General features: G+C 43.8%; 1 protein-coding gene across 2 annotated transcripts in view; it reads right to left on the reverse strand.

Annotated features, from left to right (window-relative positions):
* bnc2 (basonuclin zinc finger protein 2) overlaps positions 1 to 6,000 on the reverse strand; it is an 88,364-nt gene that overhangs the window by 41,363 nt on the left and 41,001 nt on the right. The gene's annotated exons all lie outside the window — the stretch shown is intronic.

Here is a 6,000-nt window from a genome sequence, read left to right on the forward strand (position 1 = left end):
AGGTGCTTTTTTGCACCGAGATGATGTTTCACCTTCTTCAAACAATAAAGAGATTGTATAGCAGGGAGAAAATGTACGGTATATATACAGAAATCCACACAAATGAATACAGCTCTATCATCACAAGTGCTGCAGCTGCAAGCCGTAAATTTGACACTGACATGGAGAAACAAGAAGACAGAATAAAAGGAGTCAAAAGAGAAAAAGGAATTAGAAACATGAATCTTAATAAGCACTGGCAGCCCTTTGTTTATCAGACTTTTTTTTTTTTACATTATCAAGATGAATTGATGGATAAAGATGGTCACACTCCTGCAAAACCTAAACTGCCTCAAAGGGAATCTGCAGATGCAGGAGGATCTGTGCAGCAAACCTTGCTTATGGAGAAGAAATATTGGACCCGTTTCACTCGTAAAGCACGTCTCTCTTTTTAAAATCAAATACTGTATGTCCTTGTTAAACATGTGCTGCAAGTGTGTTGGCTGCTGATGTTAAAATGAAATATAATAGCTTGCTATAATAAACAGCAATTCCACTCGATAAGGATAATGTATTTTACATTTGGCACATATGTTGTTGAGTCAGTGGCGAATGACTTAGGGGTGTTAGTTATTTAGGCTGTAAAGGAAAGAAATCACTAAAATTACAGAGTAAAAATTGTAGGAATGCTTGAGGCAGGAAGTTAGGGTGTAGTGTACAAGGTGACTGCTGTGAGTGGTTGCCTATTTATTTTCACAGGAAAATCCTAATAATCCAGTACTGAGGAAACTTGTCATATTTTTATGCGACGGCACTACTCGTAGAGGTCCATGTCAAGGTGCTTGTCCTCACACCAAAGCTACTTATAAGAGCATGACACTTTATGAATTTACAATCCGTACTAAATATGCTATCACGTATTGTCTGGCTGTTAGTCTTATAAGGCAACGGCGTGACAATAATGTGACACAGACGTGCACACGGAGGATCGTAGGTTGGAGTCCATGTCTGCGCCAGCAACCTATATTTCACAATGTCTGAAACAGTCGATCAGCACTTCCAGATAGAAAAGGATCCGCAGCAACAGATCAGCCTTTACGTCACACAGCTGAGGTCAAGGCACGATTAGAGGTGACAGAATATTCGTGCTCTTTCCTTATGTGCACCAGTATTGACCCGAGAGCACATTCTGGTGTTCAGCAGCAGGAAATAGCCTTATCTAGTCTGTGGATTAGACCAATATCCTGTAATTCAGGATATAAAACCCAGCTCACTCATAATCTACTAAGGGACCATAAACTAACTCAGCTCGCCCTAAGGTGTCGTAAACCAGATTAGTAACTGGAGGTGTCAAAGCGAACATGGGCTAATCCGAGATTAAACACAAAATTACCCCACTTCTAACCATGTCACCTCACTGTTTGACACCGGATGAGACAGGAGGCTGATATTATTTGATTTTACACCATTTTTAAGCTCTCCAGGTGCACGCACGGCAATCCTCGCCGTGTGTGAGGATTACACGCCATGTGTCAGTTTGAGTGTACATACATTATGACCTGAGCCGACGTTCTTATCCAGAGCTACGTGCAATAAGTGAGTTCAGCGTTCAACTCAAGGACACTTATGTAGCAGACATTCATTGACCAGGCATGGCTCAAACCTGTGACCCTTCCGATACAGGCTGCACTCAGAAAGCTGTTTTATTATACTGTTCTTCACATTCAAATGCAGTTTCCTACTACATGTTGTCACCATGTAATATACCCACAACGTAGCCTATCTTGTCACCAGATCTTAATTGTGGTTTTGGATGCATCTATAATGTATTTTACTTAAATTTAACTTAAATGGTCAGGAAACTGCTGCTGCACTGCTCTCTAGAAACCTTCAATAACGCTAAGAACTAAAATAATTAGTCAATTCATTTTTATTAGTTGCGATTCCATACCAGAAATTTTGCCACAGACGGATTTCCCCTTTATAGAACTCTTCTTGTATAAAGATTTTTGCAAACTCTATTATGGAGTACCCAAATTTAGCACGGTGAACACAACCCTATTCTAATTACCTCTCTCTGCGGCAGCAGATGGAAATAAACAATTGGAAATATCAAATGCACCTCTGCTGTTTATGAGCTCGGGTCTGACAGCTGACAAGATAGTTAAGGGGCGTCTAATACGGCAATTAGAGCGTGCCACTGTCTGCGCGGCTGCTGCTGTGACAAGGCGCCCTCTAATCACTGACTTATTACGCTGGCTAGCAGCACCTCTCATATCTGGCCCATTAAGCAGACAGCAGCATTAAGGAGCATTAAAGCAGCAAGCCCCCTCAACTGAAGAGGCACTGACGGGAGAAAAGGGAAGGGAGAGGACGTACTCTGCCTGTTATTTTCTTGGGATTCATTTGCGCACTGTTCCACGTTCAGTGAGGAACTTGTAAGAGAAGCGCAACATGGGAAATGTTTGTGATATGACGGCATCAGAATTGATCATACGCAATAAGATGAAATATTACAGACTGATTACAGACGTTTTTTTTAAGAGAGGCAGCAGACGGATGTGTCAAAGATGGCCATCAAAAGCAACATCATCAAGGATGTGAGTTTGCCTGCGTGTGTGGCTTGTCAGAGGAAACAAGTAAGACGGAATCATCATCAAGACTTCTTCTCATGGTTCTCACGTACTCAAAACTGCTCTGCTTCTGTTGCCAGCTTGGATCTGGGCTGCGTTTGGCCGTGGTTTAACCTGTGTCTGGCCTGAGCCGGGTCAGGGACATGCTTGGGCCCGGATCCCACCGCTACACTCGCACATATTTGTCACAGCAAGCAGGGGAGGAGGCTATGTTATCTGAGGCCCGGCCAGATACACAGCATTAGTCACTGTGCTAGCGTCTCGCCAGGGTTTCCTCTTTGGCTTCCAACGAAAGAGGAAAACGGTGAGGAATAGGACAGAGGGGTGTGTGTGAGCGAGTGTGTGTGACTTCGTAAATCTCCAGAAAAATGAGCAGCTAGACAGTGAAAGTTGTTAGCGAGTGAAGAAAATCCCACAGTGCTGTAGTGATTAGAGCTCGACAACAGTAAACACTCTCACACAGCTGCCGCGTTATGGTCAACAGCTTAACCTAGCTGCGTTCAGAAAGCATCGTTTTCTACCCTTATCTGGCTCAAGTGTGTGTGTGTCTCACTGCTGGACTTTGTTTAGCTGGAGGCTTGATGTTTCATGGATGTTTTGCTTGGCTCACAGTCCCTGTCCCAGCCCAATTGTATAAACACTGACAGTCAGCAATGGCCAGCATCAGTCTGGGGAGGACTCTCAATTAAAAAACTGTTAGTGGGACAGATGGACTGAAGAGCTGCAGGAAAGAGGAGCTGCAGAACAAGATGGATTCAGCCTGGACTTCTGTAGTCGGGTCCAATATGGATTTTAAACAGACTGGGAAAGACATGGCAACATGGCGCAGAATCACATGCAAATGAGCAGCATATGTAGAGGTCGACAAAGACGGAGACTATGAAGCCATAGAACTGATTGTGCTGCTAAAATACTATCCTGTACAACTGTTTTACTACCCTGTCATATTTTAAAGTTGACGTTGTAACATTATGCCACCGAAAACACCACTAAAACACCACTAGTCCCTTTCAGCCTCTCTGTATCCTCCCTTGACAGCGTGCAGTGGAAAAGCCAACCCAGACAGCTGCTAGATGCTGGTCGGGTATTGTTCCTCCTACTTTAATTGAAACCGTTACCATGTTCGACACACAGCCACAGACCACATCTCTTGTTTGGTGAGTTAAGCAAAGCCGAGATTTAAATGAAAACCCTGTGTGTACATGCGCATATGTGTGCGTCTTTGCAGCAGCAGCTTCAGATTTAAATTTGTTTCTGCTTAGGGTCACTGTAAAACACTGGGAGCATCTTGTCCTCTCTTCCACCCACAAGATATTATCTCATCCATGAGTTAGCTGCTGAAATGCCGTCAATTTCCTGCCAGAAATGTGCAGCCAACGTGTGTAGGAAAAGAGGCACAGCAGCTTTGCGTGTCATAAAACAAGGCCCTGGCTCCGACAGATAGATCAGGACTTCACGATGTTCATATTGGAAACAGGTGACAAATAAAACACGCTGAATAAAGAAAGTCTTTGTAGTCAGACACAGCACGCCACAAAATACAGGGGAGCAAATACCTCATGCCAGGGCTAATTGTTGCTTGTTTGATTTCATACATTGGATTTGACTTGAAACAGAGCTTTCTTGCCTCACAAAGTGCTACAAAATAAACAATGATTAGTCACGTGCGCGCTGGCTTCAGTGTAAAACTGTTGTACTGAACTGTAGTCGACAGACTAGACTAGCTGTTTCCCTCTGAAATCCCCACAGTGTAAGGCCCGTCCTCCGTGTCAGTTCTGGTTTTTCAGCCCAGCGGCTGGCAGTCACAGAGCCAGAGGTCCCTGTCCTTTGTGCAGCTGTGCATCTGGGCTTTGACACGGGGCAGAGCGACCAGAGCTATGCTAATGGGAACCAAATGGGGCGTGAGTCCCTGGTGGATTACAGAAGGAGAAGAGAAGCATGTGTTTTCATGTATTCATGCAGAGACCTGGGACCCCTCTCTTTTCTTCCTCTCTTTCTCCTGTCTTTAAGCCAAACAAATGGAAGCAGCCATGTCTGTTGTTTGCACGCACCCTTAATTAATGCTCTTTGTGACTTGACAGATTTTGAGATTCCTTGTCAATCAGTGAATGTGCCTCAAATCTAATTCAATTTATATAAAGAGTTATCACAATGTTTCGATTTAGCGCCATTTGAAGGCATGTTAGTAACTTACTGTGAATTACCCAAAAGGGCCAAATTTGAAAATGAAGTTTGGAAATGAAGTGAGCATGGCAAAATAAACATTTAACAAAGACTGGGGAATGATAAAATTAATCTGTGAACATATTGTGTCAAAGAAAAACAAGTTTCAGATGTTTGGCAGTGCCTCTCAGATTGTGTTGTAATTCACCTGCTATTACTGTAACACAGTTTTGTCTTGATGTAGCCATGTTAGGTCCTGCCGACCTAAAGAATAAAGGGGTCATAACTTCAAGCCGGCTCAATTGGGCCGAAGTGATAGAAAATAGCAAGTCTGGTTTAAATGTAATAGATTACAAGATTACTGTTGAGAGATAAAGTCACAGTTTGGCAGGACTTGCTGTTGTTCACAGTTCCCAGCCTTTTGGTGATGCCATCTGACACATCGAACCATTTCTTCCACCTTTTTAGTGAACACACGCAACATGTGGGATTGCTGCCTGCTAGTAATGAAATTGCAATACAGCCGTCATTGATAAGAATCACTAATCAGGAACATAAATCTGAAGTTCATAACTGGACTATCTAAACAACTGAACTGTGAGTGTTGATGATATCTTTCATTCCAGATGACGTCGAGTTTCACCATTGACCGGACGTCCAGTCCTGTCGTTTTACGTTCGGTCAGATGTGACTCACGCTCTGCACTCCTTTCACATACACAGGCAGAACACCCGTCGTATTACTCCACAATCCAGCAAGCAACATTCCTGCTTCCAACATTCCTGCCTTTTTCCGTGTGGATTGACACAGTCACAGAACCACCCCGAAACATTTCAAATCAGATCAATGACGAAACTCTCAGTCTGACTCACTCGCATGATAAATAGCCGTGCGTGTACTTCGGGACAGTCATGCTTGTTTATGAAGTGAACGGGAAAAAGGTCCCAGCTGGCTTTGATATTGTGAAACCGAGAAGGAGAAGGGGAATAATATCCCAATACTGGACAGAAACACAACCCTGTGATCTCGCTATCATATGCCATGCTCTCAGTCAGTGCAGCCTGTATAGATGGAGAGCTGTACCACAGCGTTAACACTGGACTACACTGTCAGTTCAAATACCCAAGCATCAAGGGAGCAGCAGTTTCTCCCATCTTTTGTGTAGACAGCAGGTCCAGGCAGAGGCCCCCCAGTCCAGGCCCCTGGCCCCTCTCAGCTCTCCTCA

This window comes from Anarhichas minor, unplaced genomic scaffold (genome assembly GCF_050575085.1).
Source record: "Anarhichas minor isolate MPS153535 unplaced genomic scaffold, ASM5057508v1 ptg000014l, whole genome shotgun sequence".
NCBI lineage: Eukaryota > Metazoa > Chordata > Actinopteri > Perciformes > Anarhichadidae > Anarhichas > Anarhichas minor.